Source organism: Podarcis bocagei (assembly GCF_964188305.1).
Source record: "Podarcis bocagei genome assembly, chromosome: 1".
Lineage (NCBI taxonomy): Eukaryota > Metazoa > Chordata > Lepidosauria > Squamata > Lacertidae > Podarcis > Podarcis bocagei.
This window is the reverse complement of record NC_138125.1, coordinates 140,228,342-140,249,144: the sequence shown is the minus strand read 5'-3', so window position 1 is coordinate 140,249,144 and position 20,803 is coordinate 140,228,342. Positions and strand designations below refer to the sequence as shown.

General features: G+C 42.6%; 1 protein-coding gene across 4 annotated transcripts in view; it reads right to left on the bottom strand.

Moving 5' to 3' along the window:
* Window positions 1-20,803, bottom strand: part of ERBB4 (erb-b2 receptor tyrosine kinase 4) — an 833,408-nt gene that overhangs the window by 525,861 nt on the left and 286,744 nt on the right. The gene's annotated exons all lie outside the window — the stretch shown is intronic.

The following is a 20,803-nucleotide window of genomic DNA, read 5'->3' as shown; positions in this document are numbered from 1 at the left end:
TTTGGCTGATACAAGTAAAAACATTGCTCTGTAGTCTTGAAAGAATGTGTTAAACCACACATTGGTACCCTAAATGCCTCTATTCTGAAGCCTCACAAATGGCCTTTTAAGAAAGATGCCAAGGGGCCAGTGTGGGCACCATCGCTAATCTTGATGTAACCACTTGTAACTTTAAAAAGGTTGTTCTGAGGCAGCAGCAACCTGAAAGCAGGAGATTGACTTAATGGTAGTCAGGAGTCCAAACTGGCCATTCAACAAATGAGGCATCTGTCCCCAGCATCAGGTCCCTTGGAAAAGGCCAAAGAAATCATCTTGATGTTGCCTAACAGTTCCAGAAGGACTAAGTTGCCTCCATTTCTAAGGCCCTGCAAAGTGTCCACAGGGTCCCATTATCTCAGACTAGTCCTGTTGCATCTGTTTCACCTCAGCCCTCAGTCTGAATCAGGTGCTTTAAATGTGGCTGCTTACTTTTCAGCAAATGCAAATTGTCTGCTAATATGCGCAGTTAATATGTGCTGGTTCGAAACCCATATAGCATACCACGGTGGCAATTTGCACAATCAGGGAGAGATTCCAGAGCTCCCCTGATTACAGAAGATGCAGCCATGCTACAGTCTCCCACTCCATCAGCTCACATATTATTATGCTCCAACTAGCAGATCGCCTGCATTAGCTGCAGAGATTATACATAATGGCCACGTTTAGCATGTGAATCTGTGCTAAGTGACTGTGTAAAATAAAAAAAAAAATAAACCAAAAGAACAGTATGTTCTCCATTATGCAAAATGCAGCTGAAACAGATTTGCCACAGAAGACCATGCTTACTTTACCATCTCACTGCCTTCTCCCCAGACTATGCCTGCTACTTTTAAGAAAAACTTTGAAATCTTAGAATCATAGAATCCTAGAGTTGGAAGAGACCACAAGGGCCATCGAGTCCAACCCCCTGCCAAGCAGGAAACACCATCAGAGCACTCCTGACATATGGTTGTCAAGCCTCTGCTTAAAGACCTCCAAAGTAGGAGACTCCACCACACTGCTTGGCAGCAAATTCCACTGTCGAACAGCTCTTACTGTCAGGAAGTTCTTCCTAATGTTTAGGTGGAATCTTCTTTCTTGTAGTTTGGATCCATTGCTCCGTGTCCGCTTCTCTGGAGCAGCAGAAAACAACCTTTCTCCCTCCTCTATGTGACATCCTTTTATATATTTGAACATGGCTATCATATCACCCCTTAACCTCCTCTTCTCCAGGCTAAACATGCCCAGCTCCCTTAGCCGTTCCTCATAAGGCATCGTTTCCAGGCCTTTGACCATTTTGGTTGCCCTCCTCTGGACACGTTCCAGTTTGTCAGTGTCCTTCTTGAACTGTGGTGCCCAGAACTGGACACAGTACTCCAGGTGAGGTCTGACCAGAGCAGAATACAGTGGCACTATTACTTCCCTTGATCTAGATGCTATACTCCTATTGATGCAGCCCATAATTGCATTGGCTTTTTTAGCTGCCGCGTCACACTGTTGGCTCATGTCAAGTTTGTGGTCAACCAAGACTCCTAGATCCTTTTCACATGTACTGCTCTCAAGCCAGGTGTCACCCATCTTGTATTTGTGCCTCTCATTTTTTTGGCCCAAGTGCAATACTTTACATTTCTCCCTGTTAAAATTCATCTTGTTTGTTTTGGCCCAGTTCTCTAATCTGTCAAGGTCGTTTTGAAGTGTGATCCTGTCCTCTGGGGTGTTAGCCACCCCTCCCAGTTTGGTGTCATCTGCAAATTTGATCAGGATGCCCTTGAGTCCATCATGCAAGTCGTTGATAAAGATGTTGAATAAGACCGGGCCCAAGACAGAACCCTGTGGCACCCCACTAGTCACTCTTCTCCAGGATGAAGAGGAACCATTGATGAGCACTCTTTGGGTTCGGTCAGTCATCCAGTTACAAATCCACTGAGTGGTAGCATAGTCAAGACCACATTTTACCAGTTTCTTTACAAGAATATCATGGGGCACCTTGTCAAGACTCTCTCCCATGACTTTGCAAGAAAGCTACACGTTTTGTTACCTTTCCTTTCATTCTGCAACAGTTATTGCAAGACCCATATTCTGCCTTTTCTCGTGGTTTTGTTTCCCAAGTTCTTTCCTGATTTTACAGATGTCCTAACATTTCAGAAGCGTCCTGTAGCGATTTTACTTTTTTGAGATAGCAGTGTTACATTACCAGAAGGAACCAGCCTATAAACCAGCAAGCAATGGATGCTAATAGAGAACACAATTAGCAAGTGAAGCACATTACCAAACACCAGTCGGTGGGGAAAACTGCAGCAGAGCGCTATTGCCCTCGTGTCTTGGTAGTGGGTGGGTGGAAAACAGGATGCATAACTAGGTAGATATAACCAGGTAGGTGGGCCTTTGTTCTGGTTCTGCAGGGCATTTTTATATATTTATGCAATACTGCTAAGCACCTGGCAGAAGACATGATGCTGATGTTGAGTAGGGATGCTGACAAAAATTGCTATGTCTTAATGTGGTACCAAATGCTTTCAAAGTTCCATACTGGGACTTATGACTGCTACATAATATAAGTATTTCTTCAAAGCTGTAAATAATTTTGGGAACTAGCAGATACAGGATGTATCTCACACTCAAGTTCTGTTTGCATGACAGACTTCTGCATATGCAACGAAACTTCTCTTTCCTCTTGTGACACCTGGAAGCCCCTGCACACCCTCTAAAACTTGATCCAGAGAGTTGGGGACCCCTAAGGGTAGATTTGTGGGGTGCACAAGAGGAGAGGGGAGGAAGCGGTAACCCTGTTGTATGAGTAGAATTCTGCTTGCACTGCATAGGATGCAACACTATGTTTGCTTTATAAGAAGTAGTGATACATGCAAATATTGGGAACTGTTACATCTTATTGAAGAACAAATACTTCAGAAATATTCTCTATGCCATTGCTTAGTTTGTGAACATTTTTTTAGGACACCGTACAATGAGGGCAATTGGTCTGTAGTTGGAAGTGAAGCAAATATTGTTAGATTTGACAATAATGGACATGAAAAACATTTTTCTTCCTTGGTCACCAATTATTATTTTGTGTTATGGCCCATCTGTAAAGGTGTCCCTATGTTTAAATACTGCACTACTGTGAAAATATGCTGGAGGGTCTAAACCATGCACACAACTAGCTACAAGCTCTCCAGGCTTTGCCAAAACCATCTTTCTAACTTAGGCTAGGAATAAATTAACTGCCGTTCCCGTCCTCCATCTCAATTTCTAACAGCCTTTTCCTTATTTTGTTCTAGCATTGTTTTGCCTTGAGCTTAAGTCCTTAACTCTAACATAGGTACCGGACTTGACAAGCAATTAGAGCAAGCAATTTCCACTCGTCAAACCTTGCTAGATTTGTCATCTGCCATCTGCATGATCATCTGGCTCTCCTCGCGGCCTTGCTGTGAATCTGGATCTACTTGCGTAGGAATAATAATAAAAAAGGGGCACAAGACACCATTCTGGTGGGAAGAAAGTGACACAGTGGAGGAAGCTGATGTGAGAGTTATTGGCATGTTTTAAAATTTGTATTTCTTGATGTTTTATTATGGCGGCGTGTTTAGGAACACTGCAGCTCTGCCGCTGATATGAATATATGAAGCTACTGTGCAATTCTAGTTATGTTTACTCACATATAAGTCCCTTTATTCTCAGTGGGACTAACTCCCTTGTAAGCATGCATGTACGATTGTAGCCTCAGCCTCAGTGCACAATTACCAAGCTGAAATTTCTCACTGTGAGACACAGCTCACATTCAAGCAGGGCTAACTGGGCATTTGAAGTGGAGAATTCTCATAACCTATGTGACAATCAGACACCTAGGGGCTGCCCATACTTTGGGTTCATGAGGATTGTGAACCCCTTTCACTTACTTTAATTCACCCTTGTCCCTGTGGCCCTACCTGGGTGGATGGAGCAGCCAAGTAATTTCATTGTCCCCGAGAGGGGGCAATGACAATAAAGATATTATTATTATTATTATTATTATTATTATTATTATTATTATTATTCTCGTCCAAATACTGCTGTTGCACACTTTCCACTCCCTGGCCTGAATCCAGAGATTTCCTATGCTTTGCAAATCCAAACAGCAGAGGTGAATCACAGATGTAGGAGGATTGTTAAAACTGATTTATAGACTAGTTTATGGGTGTTTAGTATAACTATGTTGGTTTTTAAAAACTGTATTCAGTGCCATTTGGTGAAAAGGAAAAGGTGGAACAGCAATTTTAAAACAAATCAATATCCCAAACTTTATGCCCATGGCACAAATACAAACTGAAATATGAAACAACATATAGCCTTGCAAAGATGCAAATGAAAACTCTTTGGCTTTCTTAAGTAATGGTTCTTTCAGAAATGCATTATGCAGCAAAATTTAATTGAGAGCCAATCATGAAATTGGAAGGGACCTAAGGGTCATCTAGCCCAGCTCCCATCCAATTTGAAACCATAGTGGTCCCTGCTTAGCTTTGTAAACGTGCTAACACTTTTATTGCCGCACCACTAGAAGGCAAGTCTATATTCTGCATATCACAGTAGTGTGCAAGTGGGAATCCCCAGGTAAAAACTCCTTACATATAGAAAACTACTATGTCAGGGAGAAGTATATACTATAAACATTCTCCCCAGTACAGTATCTATTTTTTGTGTGTTTGTGTGAATTAGTTTTGATTTTGTATTTAATCATGTGACAGTCCCCCTGCCACCCTTGCAGCAGCCTGAATTAATAAAAGCATTAACAAAGCTTGAGAGAGAAGATGCTATTGTGCAGATTTCACCATCATCCTCTGAATAAAAATTGTCAGTCACAGATCTAGAAGCTAGATTGCAAAAGCACCACTACTAAACATGCTTTGATGTGCAAATAGACAGAGCTACACATATAAGCAAATATATATTTAACAAGATACTCTGGGTAGGATTATTCCCTCCCCCCATTGTAAGCATTAGCTATAAAATTCCTATTGTTCTTACATGTTTCTTCAGAAGGCATTACAATGCACAGAAGCAACAGTTTATTCTAATGAGAGAGCTATTCCTCACTGGGCTGAGCTGTATTTTAGAAAATGATGCTGAGAAGCTGCAGCATTGTGCTCATACATGGAGCTGCGCTGCCTGCCTGCCTGCCCAGGGGGGAGCCCAGCTAGCAGGTGAATCCCCCTGACAGCCACAGAAAGGAGGGCTGGGCTGGGCTGGGCTGAGGTTGCCTCTTGCTCCCCTCCCTCCATCTGCATCCGCTCACCATGGGACTGAGATGCTCTGACGCCTAGGCCAGGATGGGGCAGGGATCCCCGTGGAAGCCGGAGTCTGCATGGTTGTGCCCCCTCATAATTTTCTGCACAGGGCCACCGACTCCCCCCCCCCCCAGCTACATCACTGGCTGTAAGAACTGCATCCAACTTGAAGCTGAACATGCTAATTTATTCACCCCAAACCCCAGCAACATTACAGTTGTTTAAAATCTGATGTCCTGCTCAAAAACAAAAACACGAATCTGGAGCATCTTACAACCTCTTGTCAATAACACTTGCTTAACAATAACCTGCTTAGCTATGATCCATCCTAACCAAAGGCTGCTAATGCATCTTTCTAGATCAAAAAGCACTGCACAACCACTGCTACTCTAAAAGGCATTCGGGTGCATTGGAAACCTTTTGAAACAAGAATGGTTTGATTACTCTGAAATGGTAAAAGGATTAGCCATCTGTGGGTAAGGATGACCCAAAACCATAAAAACCATACAACAGCCTGATTGGGGGTTGACTTTTGGCCACTTGCCTGAAAAGTAAGAGGCAAGGCTGTTTGTCCATCCAAGCCTTTTAAAAGAGAAGCATCAGCTATGTACCTCAAGTAATAGGCAGCTAGATTGACTGGACTAGCCCCAGACTACTGGGATGATCTTTTGAATAGACTAGATGAAGCTGCTATTCTCTGCTCCTGGGCTGCCCAGCAAGTGAAGAGTGTGAGCAGTTAGAGAAGAGAATGGAAGAGCTTCTGTGTCTTTATTTTTTGTGTAAAGGTGGGAATTTCAGAATACAGATTCTTTCATCCGTGCATCTGCACAGCTAAAACTCAATGCACCTGTTAAAGATACAGCAGTCCTGTATTTCTTTGTTCTTGGTTACCCTAAAATGCATGGCCAAGCCGGCATTTGAACGCAGGTCTCCTAAGCCTGTTGCCAACACTTTGCCAACTGGTCCAAATGCTTTTCACAATATTTCCAGTATTTCTGTATACGCTTTCATCTCGTAACAATGATTTCTCCTCTAAAGAGCATTCATTAGCATTTACAGTTACTCCTCTGAGTTTACTGAGTGAAGCCATAACTCAGAAGCATAATGTCAATTGCTATTTCACATGTGCAGTGACAAAAAAATAAAATAAAAATACCATGCACCACTAACCTTTTAGGGATTGGTGCAATTGAACAGTTATTCCTGGCATAGGGAAAATGAAGATGTTTTCTGTTTGCTAGGCAATTTAAGGAGGGGATTTACAACTATTTGTAACAGCTATTTCCAAATGAACTGAGAAGTGCCTGAAAGCCTTTCAGTGAGCTTCATTCTTTCTTCTGCTCCTAGAAACTAGCAAAACATCCAGCCATGGTATCACACATACAGCCATCACCAGAGGTAACAGGACAAGGCATGGAATGGAGCAACTGATGCAAAGATGGGGTCCTGTCTCCCCCTGTCCTTTCGATAGTTGCATAGAAGTTACAGTTTTTCATGTCCCTGCAGGCAAAACTGCATGCACTCATCACCTGCACTCCAGAAGCTTAATCCTCCTTTGCCACCCTGGACCATTGTTTCCTCCCCACTCCCATCTTTCCATTTGTAGGTCTAACTGGTTACAGAAAAAGCTCTCCTATATTGTGACTAAAGGCTGGTTTCGAAGAGGGATGAGATGGGGGAGAGGGAGGGAAGGTAGACACAACAAACTTTGTGATGAATAATCACAAAGCACAACAGAGAAGCAATTTTGCATGCATGTGAGTGTGTGTATAAAAGAAGAATAAATTCACCCAGGAGCTTCTACAACATCTGTTGCGATGCTGGGACCAAACCACTTGCAGTCCTTACTGAATTATGCTTCCTAGCTTCAAAGCATGAAGGGTTTTTCTTCCCTCACTCCTTTGTAAAGCTGGCACTCTCCTAGAGGACCAAGTGTCTGCTTAACTTGCACAACACATTGCTTTGGTACAGGAGCAAAGAATACCATAGCAACTCCAACAACACAAAACCTCCTTTGGGATTCAGCTTTTCATTCGCCTTTGAATGTGGGGGGATGGGGGAGGGAGACTGAACAGAGGGGTGCTTGAGGGCTGCAGACATTTACTTGACGTTAAATGTGTTTTAATTAACAGCACACAAAAACACTGAAATTTGTGCCCATTCATTCATCTGATATCAGGCTCAACACCATTCAAACCAATGGCAGCTTGGACACCCATCTCAGTAGGTTAGAAGAGAGCTCTTATTTCCCACCTCAGAGTTTTAAACCACGTTTGGTAAATTACAGGAAACTTTTTTCATCTCACCATCATGGCTTGTGCAAGAGAGATGCCTCTAGTGGTGGCAGTCCAGAGTGGTAGTGATCAGCATTTAACTTCACCAGTCACAGATCAATGTAATTATGTGTAATTATTCACCATTTGATTGCACTACAATTACTATGTAGTTACAGGCTAACTCTGTGGTTACTTGTGCCATAAAATTAAAGCATTACCCTGAGATCCACAAATTACATAATAATCCTCTCCCAAAGTCAATTAGTAATTGCCACATAATCCATAGGTCACATAATGAAAAGGTACAAATATCTGTTGTGGGTAATTAGACTGAGTAATGGCCTAATTATAGAGAACCACGCCCCAATATTCTCCTCTTACTGCATTGCTGAGCTAGAAGAGGACTAAAAATTCAGAAAAAGAAAAAGAAAAGGAACTCTCGACAAACATTTTGGAAGTGAAGTGCTTAAGTATAAAATGTCCCCTTTAGGGCTTAAAAACCCTCTATTCAACTGAGCAAGGATGAAATTAAAATTAACTGACACTGATGTTTCTCCAAAGCTCCTCCAGCGTATTGGGAGCCTCAGCAGAAGATGACATTCTTCCCAATTCCCACAAGTTTAAGAAAGATTAAATTAAACTTACTGTAGAATATTTTCTGCTGATCAACACAGCAGCTCACAATCTGAATAAAGCAAAACAAAAATACCTTAAGCAGTTTTCCAACGGAGCTTTATGTTCCCTAACTGACCTGATCCAGCAGGGAGGAGGGAAATAGGGGCTTCTTTCATCTCCGGGGTTACGAGCTGCAGATCCTGATCAGAAGCTCCATCCTTCTACTCTGAAAGCTCCTTCTCCTAATCCGAGTTATTAAGCAGGCTGGTTGTGGTTATAATGGTCTGGTCCAGATGACACACCAAGCCAAACCATGGCTTTGTGTGACTATGGGAGCACATGGTCCAAAAGGAGCTTTCAGCCACTTTGTTTCTTCTCTCCAGCCCTGTTTGCTGCTCATGTTGTACCACACTAAGCCAAGGTTTGGCTTAATGTGTCATCCAAACTGGGGTACATTGTTGAACTCTTTTCACATTAACCATGGTTAGTTCTTGGTTGTGGCTCATGGTTAGTGAAGAGAAAGCCCTAGTCTGGATAACCAGCAAAACCAAGGAAGAGCAAAGCAAGTTCAAGCTCCTAAGCAAGAGTCCGCATGGTCTCACTTCGCAAAGATTTAGCTCAGTGTGTTGTCTGAATCAGGTCCTAGAGGAGAATGGAGAATGCATTTTGTACCTGCTCTCTACTTCAGGTACAGAGAAAGATGTCTAACAAGAAAGACTCTGTACACACATAGCTATTGATTGATACAAGGTGTTTTTATCTAGATCAGCTACTGGGGAAAAGGTTGGAAGAGAGTTTTTGAGTCTCAACAGCAAAGCCAAACCGCCTCCACCCTGTAAATTGTGTGCCTAAGCTCCCGATCCAGCCCCTGATCCAGAGACCAGGTTAGCCTGAAGAAGAATTGTATGGAATGCTTTCCCACCAATGAGATGGTCTGCACATTTTCTTTGCCTTAGTCAACACTTAAACTTTTGTTGCAAGTTACTGTTTTTAAATGAGACACACTATGGCGCTGATTAGGCTATTAATAAAAGCCAGCTGCTTGATTGAAAGAGGATATCAAAACCGGTGCTGCTCCTCATGACATTTCCTTGTTCTCCCTCTCTCTGTGTAGTTTTGCTTGATTTATAGGGGTTTTCTTCACCTAAAACAATTCCATAATAAATTGCAGAAGCTGACTTTCAGTGGTGATGAATTCAAGGAAGTCAGTAACAAGCGGAAATCCAAGTACTTTCCCACCACCATTAGCTGATTCACTACAAATGGACTAAGCTCACACTTTGCCCTAACCGATTTTTTTTTTTTAAAAAAAACACCCTGAAAATCTGTTTAAACAGCAGGATAAATGACATGGGCCCAACTTCATTAGGTATCCTGCTTCCTTCTGCATGTCCTGTTAGAAGCACAAAATTCGTTCAGCGTCCTCCCCTTTATAATAATAGAAAGATACTTGAGGACATAATAGCAAGCTGGGGGTGCTAACCTGTGGCCTTCCAGATGTTGTCCGACTTCATCAGCTGTAATGAGCAGGGCCAATGGTCAGTGATGATGGACTTGTGGTCCGGCAACACTTGCAGGGCCACAGATTAGGCACCCCTGCATTACAATAAACATGCTGGGCAAAGGGGAATTTTTAGAGCTGTGTACATGTTCCATGTGCTGCACACTGGCATATGTAACCCATTAGCAAAAACTGCCAACTCAAATTCAAGCTGAATCTTCAGAAAACACAATGGCAAGGAACTTGCCTGCTTTTAAAATTGCAAGCTGACAATTCTAGTGGTCGTATGAAATGCACCGACGCAGCAGCTATATTCCATATTCATCAGATACAGCCATCTCTACAAGGGATTAATACTCTGAGAACAGGAGTTTTGCCGTCTAGAAACCCCTCTGAGATAGAGTGGGGCTGATGCTGTGGGATCAAATAGGAGACTTTCTATTGCTAACATCAGCAAGGTTTCACGGAAATCTACCGAGTTTAGATTGTATCAAGTGGGGACTGATAGCAAGCAGCTGTTCCCTCCTCCCTGTCCTTTGGATACAGGATGTGGATTCACTCCTGGCAGTTTGATCCTCCCTCCCCTCACATCTCCCTAGCAGCTTGCACAGGGACCCACCCCACATTGTGCTTCATTTGGGACCTCGTAGGAATAATGATCTCCCAGCCCCAATGTGCTTGGTGCCCTGGTAGGGGTTAATGCCATGGAGATAGCTTGCCCCAAAGCCAGCCAGTCACCTGAGCACCCTGCACCCAAGGGTGCATGGAAGGGACCGTTCTCTGTGAAGAAGGATGGCACAGGGAACAAACTGGGGTTTGGCTTTCACTGGTGAAAGTGACCCCTGCTTCTGAGCCTATCAGCATGTTCCAAGTGCTGCCCACACTTTTCTGCACTTCCATCCAGTCCTGACCAGCCTTCCAGCTGGAGGTCACCAACAACGTGAGAGTGGGGTGGGGGTGGGGGAGGCGGTGGCCAGCCAGGTGTTGTTGGGCTCCTATTCCATCAGCCCAGCCAGTACGGCTAAAGGGTCGGGGGGGGGATGAGAGCCATCATCCAGTTGCCTCTGGAGGACCACAGATTCTCCACCCCTGCCTCTGGGAGTCATGTCCCTTTATGTTCTTTTTCTTTTAAAGGCTCATAAAGCCCAGCTTGCCTATAGGAAACTGCTCCTTTGACCTTTTTTATTCAGTCATGGGTTTTGTCCGCCCCCCCACAAAAAAACCCCCCATGTTTAAGGCTTCCAGAAATGGGAAGAGTAGTCAAGAGTGGGTGGGGACACACACACACACCCCAGTTGCTTTTCAATTATGGCTTTTCAATGATGTGGCTTTTGTTTTCTTTCAGGGTCCCCAGTGATTCTTGAAATACTTTTTTTAAAGAAAACCTGACAAGGTGTTAAGCAGGTGATGAAAATATGCCTTAGAAGTTAGTCAAGGGCAGCAGTATAATAAAGTCAAGGACAATATTAAGAAGTATTGGAACAGAGCCAAGCTGGGCTATCGAATAACCTTGCTGCAGGTCAGTAGCACTGTATTTGAAAGACAAGCCCCTGAACCTTAATGGCTTGCTACTAATTCAAGTGAAGGGAACTCACATTTCCACAGCTGAAAAAAGCTAAAGTTTTCACTGTTATTGATGATGAACTTTCATAACATTAATATCCAAATGAAGGAGCACAATAAATACAACACACTTGCAAGGAGTCTGGGCGTTATTGTGTCCTCTTCCCCCCAGCTCCCGCTACCCAGCTCATACATACTACATGTTCTCAGCTGGAAGCAAGAAGCAGTGGTAAAACAGAAGAAAAAATGTTTACAACAAATCCAGTCAGTTAAGTGCTGTCTTGTCCGTTATGCTCTCCATGATGCCACCTCCTTGCCCAGTCTCCCAACCCCACCCCAGACTTCCACTACGCGTAAGTTGAAATTCTAAACACATTTGTTAAATGTAGTAAGAATTACTTCCATGTAAATATGACTAAGATCCTGCTGGGAATTGATTTCCATGGCATTTACTCCCTGCAAAGTATGTTCAGGATCATAGCCTGGGTCCTTATCTACTGTATTCCATTTTGGAGGCAACGAAAGAGAGTATTTTATTTTACTGTCTTTTAAAACCTTGCCTTCAAAGAGCCCCATGCAGGTCACACATTTCACCCCTCGCCTACATCCCTTTATCAAAACAAGAACCTTGTATTGTTGGTTAGGAAGAAATGGTGGTGCGGATTGGAGTCTAAAGGGCACCATGTTGACTAGTCCTGCTCTACCTCCTACACTGTATCTTGTTAGCTTATCTTGGTTATGCAAGATGTAGACTGCCATTCCTTGCTAACTGATACCCACTTCTATCTGACGAGATAGTTGTAGCCATACAATTGGGGAGCAGACTACCAGCTGCCTCAGGAGTTACATTTTGCTGTTCGATGCCACCAGAAGTAAATACAAGTGCACACAAGCTCTGGGAAACAAAAGACCTTTCTTTAATATTCTTGTCTATTATCTCCTGTTGCCCTTAAGCAAATGTTAGGGGCCTTGCTGCTCCCCCCCCCCCCGTGGCCTAAATGGGGACAATGCAAAGGTCCATTTCATCTAACTTCTGAGGGCATTTGTGCATATGCAGGGGTTTCTGAAGGAGTCATTACTGCACGCTCTCAGCGTACGGAATGTGACCCATTTAAGGCACAAAGCAAGACTTGTGACTGAACATTCCTGCATAATATTAAGGAGTTGTCAAAGCATGTGCAAACCAGTTGGTGGCAAGTGGCCCCGTGCGTGAATTTACCCGCTGCAAAGGGTCCTTGAAGCTACTCATCAGTTCTTGGTAAACGGCAGTAAAAGTCGGTGAATCTAATTTGACAATAATGAGCCTATGCATCAATGTACGTCCCGCCAACCTCTGGCTTTCCTTTTTAAAAATAATAATAATGATAATAATAATAATAATAATCAAGCCATAAGAGACTAGCTACTCAGTGTTACAACAGAAATATGCTGATGAAGGGGGCTCACTTCTGTGCCCTTCATTCTAACAAAAAAGACAGAGTGCCTTAATGCAATCACTTGCAGTTTGTTACAACTAAAACAGGGGCTAATAGGAAAGGTTTAATTAATAACAATTATCCAGAGCGTCAGTGTGATTCAGGCAATGTCTCCGAGCATGAAGGAGACGCTTGACACTTTGCTTCCATGTGCGGATGCAAGAAATTTCTAGGCAAAGTTAATGGAAAATGAGCGGATGACTGCTGCCGCAATTCAAATGTACTGTAAAATTATTGAAATGATGCCAATGTCACAGGAATGCGCTTGGCACTAACTTCTGCGATCATTAGCCCTTGCTGCATGCTAATAACATTTGGTCAAATACCTCGAAAGCGTGTCACAGATTTTCTTTAAAAAATAATAATCTTACAGGTAACTGTTTTCTGTCTTCATTATATGATGTGCAGATAGAGAGACAGCTACCATTGTTCCTCTGGGGGGTCAATATGCTGGTTTGTCGGAGCTCTGAGCTTTCTGTGCTAAACCCCCGTGATCTCAGTAATGCAACACTCTGATTGCTCTGTGGCGACTCTGGATCTCGCCTGTTCATGTCAATTTCTCTTCTCGGAGGCGGCTGGGCAAGGAGGAGAAGAACGGTTTTTATGAAATTCCAATTGTCTAAAGCGGTAGAAACTCCTGTCAGTCACAGATGGTTTATTGGCTGAGTTCGCCAGCAGGGGGTCTCAGCTTGAACCTCTCCACTATAATTAGTGTCATCGCAGTCAAATGCAATTTGTCTTTTTAAAATATAGGAAGAGGGCATGCTAATGGTACAGCTGACACTTCTACAGCAAAGTCTCAACAAGCGCGCTGCAGCTTCTCAGTTGTTAGGAAGGTATGAAGACCACGACCTGCACGGTGCAGCTTTGAACAGATTTTACTTCCTGGGGGCTGTGTGTGCATTTCCCTTTACAGAAGTCTTTCCTCCACCTAAAACTGCAGGTAGAGTTTTACATTCTGTTGTTTTTTTTTTAAGAAGTGCTGAACTTACTATTGAGGGGCCATAGCTCAGTAGCAGAGCACACCGCTTTGCCTGCAGAAAGTCCCAGGTTCAGTCCCTGGTGTCTCCAAGTAAGGCCAGGATTGTTTGTTGGCTGAAACCAATAATAATAATAATAATAATAATAATAATAATAATAATAATAATAATAATAATAATATCATCTATACCCTGAAAATCTGGCTGGGCTTCCCCAGCCACTCTGGGCAGCTTCCAGCAAAATATTAAAATAAAATAAAATAAAATAAAATAATATAAAGAGCTGCTGCCAGCCTGTGTAGACAATACTGAGCAAGACAGACCAGCAGTTTGACTCCGTATAAAGTAGGTGATTATACTGCAGTGCATATACAGACTCATGCAGACCTTAATGTAGGCAGCACAATGAAAGGGCGTTTAAGATTGAGTAGCCTAGTTTATCTACCAAAGAAAGGAAAATGTCAAGCCTCCTCCGCACTTTCAGAGGTATTACCTAAACCACAGTAATATTCTGGATAATTGTTATTAATTAAACTGTTCCTATTAAATCTAGAAAGTTTATAACTACCGCCTTAAACGATGATGATTCATATTCCTCATTCCAGCCAGATGATTGCACTCCTGTGAACAGTGACTAGGACACCCTGAATAAAGAGGGACTTATTCCAAAGTAAACACGTATAGAATTAAACTGCATGGCTCTGGACACCCAGGAGAATCTTCTTTCTTTCCACTGCACCCATACAGGTATTTACCCTAACCCTAACCATTCAACAAAGAGAAGGGATCTTGGCAGTCCTTGCGGTTTTGCATTATTATGATCATGCCTTGGACCTATGGCCCGCGGAGGACCTTACAGTCCATAAATAACAACCCTTTGGAGGTCCCGGGCCTCAAGGAGGTTAGATTGGCCTCAACCAGGGCCAAGGCCTTTTCAGCACTGGCCCCAACCTTGTGAAACGCTCTGCCTCACGAGAGACCAGGGCCCTGCGGGATTGGACTTCTTTCCGCAGGGCCTGCAAGACGGAGCTGTTCCACCTGGCCTTTGGCCTGGACTCAGTCTGACCCCTTTCTTCTTTTTGATGGAACCCCTTATTTGGGATCCTGCATATAAATTTTCCCTCGGCCCTTTTACTGGCCCATGTAGGACCAACATGGAGTGCTGGCCCTGGTGAATATTTGATGTTTCCTCCCCCCATGGTCTTGCTTTATGGGCCACCAGTAAAACGAGGCTGCATTTTAAGCTGTATTTTAATCAATTGGGTATTGTTGCTTTTTTGTTTTGTTTTTAACTGTATTTTACATTTGATGTTAGCCGCCCTGAGCCCAGTCTTGGCCAGGGAGGAAGGGTATAAATAAAGTATTATTATTATTATTATTATTATTATTATTATTATTATTATTATTAGTTTTTTTTTACTCCAAGTTATAACAAAACATATTTCCCCAAAACATATCCTTATCTCCCCCCCCCATTTTTCCTCCCCCCACCCCCCACAAAACCCATCCCCCCACCCCACCCCCCGACTTCCCTCAGTTCCAGAGGTCACTTCCTGGTTGGCGTGGAGAAGCAGTTTTCAACGGAGCCCAGCGACGGAAGTGTGCAGCTGCCCCTGCGTCCCCCATGTTACACCTCTAAGTCCAGATTAGATACTTCAGAAGCATTTTGAGAGCTGACATGGGTGTGCCTGCAATGCCACAGCAATGTTTCTGCCGTGACCTAGCAGTTTGCGGTGTTGTATTGGTGACCAATCTAAGTAGTTGCTGACCTAACAATTCTGAAATGGACAGCTAGATGCCTCAAACTGGACTTTCCACCCCAATCCTAAAGATCAGGGCATCAAAATGAGGAATGCTATACTCAGATGTATTGTTGGGCTGTAAGTGACTAATATGATTCATTTCTGTATACAGAATCCGATCCTAGCCTAATCAACACTCTGTACAGAAACTAACATGAGTAGAGCAAATTTCTCCCCTTTTCTTACTTTTATACTTTGCATGTTCCTCTGAATAAACTTCATTTCTCCTTCTAATCAAGTGATTAACTTTCACAGAAATCAACCCAACACTTCAGTTTTTTGGATTATGCTTTATCTCTGTTGCACCAATTGCAAATATCATTATTGCCCACACAAATGTGCTGTGCAGCCCTGGCTTTATCACGAAAGGACTAGTTACCCTTTTTAGAGTGACCAAACCCTTATTGATTCTCTATATTTGGTCACTTTCATACCTGTTGATGATGATATTAGTGCCACACAATAATCTTTCATCTGCTTTTCATTGTTTATCGCGGCTGTTATTCAGAGCCACTGCAATCCTGGAAAGCTGTCACTCATCTGTGCTATTGTTCGCTCTTGAAAATATGGAGGAGCCCATCTCCCATGACTTATTTAATATATATCCATGGAACTGAAGGCAGAATAGTTTTTTCTCATGGTCAGTGAATACTTTATATATTCTACTGAACACAATATTTGAAGTACAGTGTTTGGAAAGTTCTGAAGTCTTACTTTGATTAGAACACACAAATGTGCATGCACACACAGAGAGAATATGATATTTGATTCTTTATCTACCTAAATCAAAATTAATCTAACCCTAATTTAAACATTCAATTTCTCCTGGCTGTAGGCTTTAAAAACCAAAAGGATTTGCAATAATTCCTGTCTAAAATACTAACAGCCAGCAGGGTTTCCAGATTCAACTATTCAGTGATCAGGGCTTGACTTCATGAGATTCAAATATTCATAGAATATTAATAAATATCTGAATATATTTGTGAAGGTGCTTTCTGAAGTTATAGCAATAAGCCTAAATTCTAACCTTACTTGCATATTAAAAGCATTAGAACTTTGTTTTCTCAAGATCACCAAGATGCTCATTTCCAGACTGATGTTTTATATAGAAATGTAAGAGCTGGATAATTTAGTTCAAAGAATGGAATATTCAGGCTTAAAGCTTCAACAACACAGACTTCAGAGGAGGCTTCTTTCATGCAACACACATTTACCTAGGGATTCATTAAATTTGTCCCGTCCCGTCCCCCCCACGATCCTCAAACACCAATCAAAGCCCTAGCGAGTATCACAAGCATAACTCTTTTAAAAACCGTGGACATAATTTGGGCATGTGCATCCATGTGCAGGTGCTGTGCATGGCTTTGAATGGGGTGCAGATCTCTATTCATAAACACCCAGCTAGCTTGTGAAAGTGTGCACACCTCCAACTGCCCATATTCATCATCATTGTCATAGTCAATGTGAAAAGTAAACCTAACAGGATTAGTGGCAAAATGATAGTGGCAAAGTGAAACTATGTTGGGAAGCAAACCTAAGAGACTACTGCAGCATCCTTAACAATCCCCATGATTAGAAAGGGGGAGCATAGCTCAGTGGTAGCGCACCTGCACTGTGTACATGGGTTCAACCCATGCCATTGTCAGTTAAAAGGAACTGGAAGCAGGCGACATGAAATACCTCTGCCTGAGATCTTGGAGAGCTGCTGCTAACCCAGTATTGGGTTAGGTAAATAATAATAATCAGAGGAATTTGGGAAAGTATAGCTGGGAAAATGTGCTACTGGGTAAGAATGTAGTCAAGGAAGTAATGGGGAAATCATCTACCAACAGGCTCAGGAAAAATCCCTTTTGTTCCACTGTATTCTTTGGTCTAGATCTTTCTGAAATTACAAGATGGATTTTGAAGAGTAAAGCTGAACCTGGAATAAACATGATAATTTGTAGAGGAAATATTCATACATCATGCACTGGTCACAATATTGATGGTTTAACTGAGCACTTAATCTAGTAGCAATAAATCAATATATCACACGACATGCAAAATGAGAGCAAATCACTTGTTATCTGCTACCCACCAAGTACCTTGAATGCTAATGCTATTGTTACACCCGCCCCAATCTCCACGTGCTGCCAGATTCCGGGGAATGCAGGGCTTGTGTTTCCTTTTGGACAAAGAGGCACAGCAGAGACTGTGGGGTCTTTATAATATATGATTTATTTACACATATTATACAACCTGAGCCTAGATGGTGGGAGAACCCCCGTATTACACCCCAAGAGAGTCCTTTGCATCTCTCATAAGCCTTGGGTCTGCAACCAGAGAAACCAGCCATACTCTCTGTGTCTTTGTTACAGCCTGACCCAACCAGCCCATACAGTGTTCTCCCCCACCCCCCACCCCCCACCCCGGTTTCTCTGGCTTGGCAAACCGCTTGCCAAACTGACACAGTTTTCCTGTTCCCTTGTGTCAGGCAAACTGTAATTCTACACCAAAACTACAGGTCTTCTGTCTTATCAACTATCCCCTATTTGCTTTGCATAATAACTCTGTCTTTTGTTATGCTAATGACTCAGCCATTGCAATGATTACCTCTTGATGGTTCTTCTCCATGGCTCCTCTGCCAGGCAGTTTCTTGGACATGGAAAACTGGTTTAAACTCCAGCCTCTGCTAGGCCCAGGAATTTAGGGGGTTGCTTAAATTCTAACCCTTTACTGAATCCAGATATTTTAGGGGAGTCTTGTTCCCCTTCCTTAAAAAGCTAATAACACGATGTTTTGTACTGGAAGAATAGGCTCAAAGATGTGGTTCACAGCTCTATTGAGCAGGAAGTCAGAGAGGGAACTTGCTGGGGTGGGGATCAGGATTATTCAGGGTCCTTTGGGTGAGCAACAGCTGAACACTCTCCAGAAGTCAAAGCACAACACAAAACAAGTTTAAAAATGGCATAGCACTTGACTGAGACATTCCATACTGGGAGTTCAGTGGCCACCCAATAAGTGTTTGACTTGGGCCTACATTTTAGACATAACTTGTTCTTTAGCAGGAGTTTGATGGGGAGAAAATTAGAGAATTGGGGGCAAAGAGCAATACCCAACTCTATCATCCTTCGCAGAACCAGCAACAGAAACAGGTTGTGGCAAAGCGTCTGAGAATGAAAGCTAGTGGGATTGCTAGACAAGAGCAGCAGTAGCCATGTGAACTTGTTCCACACTTGGCTCTCATTGTCCTTGACTGGTTCTTCTTCCTAATTCCCAATTATTCTAGTGTGAGGCAGTGTGGTGTGGTGTAATGGAGTGTCAGACTAGGACTGGGGAGACAAAGGTTCAAATCCCATTCTGCCATGAAGCTCGTTGGGTATTTCATAGGACTGTTATGAGAATAATAGGCAGCGGGAGAAGAGACATGCTACACACACACACACACACACACACACACACACACACGGCACCTTTGCAGGTTAGTTAATCTCAGACTGTCCTTTTATTTGGTGTGCTCGACAGTTGTACAAATGGTCTAACATCAGATCTGGTCTTTCTGTTTTTACCTCATTTAAAGACCTCACTAAAACTCACACAGCCTTCTATCACTCTCAAGAACCAGCATCTACAATTCCAGCCACGGCTATTATCAGTATGCAAAGTGCCAGACAAGAATAAAAAATGAATTGCAGCCCAATTATATCAGATAAATCAAATCTTTATCTCTTTTCCTTGTGTTACTGTCACCTTAGCAGTTCATTTATACTATCAGTGCAGCACATTCACCCTTGAGGACAGCCCTCCCTTTTTTGTTTTTCGTTTTTGCACAGAGTATTCCAAGCCTCTTCAGAGAATGCTAGAAAGGAATGCTATGAGAATAGAAGTAGTATTATTCAGACAGCATCAAAGGATATTGTACAATACTTTTGTGCTAGCTCAACAGAGTTTTTTGCTAACAGCTTTAGATTATATATGCGGTCACATACTACAATTGAATGCTACCATTCCAAAGTCTTGAATTAGTTACAACTTTAAGCTTATACTCCTTAACCTGTGCACACTTTTGACTGCCCTTTGTACACCTTTGACTCACCTTTTACCTGGCCTTTCCCCTTTCTCACAGTTCCTGCCAGCTGCTTCCTACTCTCTCCCAAGTCACTCAAATTCAACTACAGTACTTCCCTATTCATCTCTGCTCAAGCAACTTATCACCTTGAACTGCAAGAAATTAGGGCTCAGTGGGTGATGGCAAGCTCCCCCTCACCATCACAAGGTTTCTGTGGTAAGAATCAGGCTTGGGCTATGTGTGTCTTCTGAAGGGATGGAATGACATGTCGATTTCGGTTCCCCTGATTTCTCATTTTTCTAGTCTGAATTTCAGTTCTCCACATTTTGCAGCAGTTTGCAGTTTTTTATTTTAAAAAATCCACATGAAAAATTGATCAGCGTTTTAGTGCAAATTTCTCCTACTAATCTTGTTTACATATGCTGTTTGGACCAATGCACACTTTTTTGCAAGCAACTTCCCCTAAATGTTATTTTAAGCCATGTCTTCATTTTTATGCATGCTTCCCCTTACATTTCTGTAAAAACTGGTTGTAGAACTGCATTGCAAAATCTGGATAAGTGTGAATTTCTAAGGATAGCTGTGTTTTGGTTTGCCAATTGTTCCTTCCCTTCTGGAATAGTTTCAACAGCTGAAAGGGTCATTGAGAAAGATTTAGGCATACAAAATGCAGACTCTCTGAGGCAGACCTTTGGAGGACACAAACTGCCCGGTCCAGAACCTGGTGAAGGAACCGCCCCTCACTGCACAAAGGGTCCTTTCTTTGGAAGCGGAAGATGGACAGTGTGCTCCACACACCTCTTGCCCCATTAAGTATATTCACAAGAAGATTTAGCTCCCAAAAGGTGGCGAGGGAGACTTCCAGTGTATTTTGCTGTCCAAAATCATTCTGTGACCCTGCACTTCTACTGAGGTGGTGATTTCTGAACTTCTTCCTGCTATTCACAATAAAATACAATACTCTATCTAAACTGGCTCCTTTCCATTTTCCATTTCATACTGGGAATTGAAAATAAAATAAAATCACACGTGTTAAAACATTTCAAGGCCTCCCCACCATTAAATTTACTTTTTTAAAAAAGGGATTCCTGATTGATCTTGGAACTATCACACTGTCCTACAAAGCTTAAACTATTGCCAATTCCCCCAACAATAACTAAACTTGTTTTTACATCAAATTGCCGCTGGGGAAATGTGAACTCAAGAGTGTTGCACTCCCTGCTATCAGTAACTTGAGCAACAAACCAACAGCATGAGAGAAATG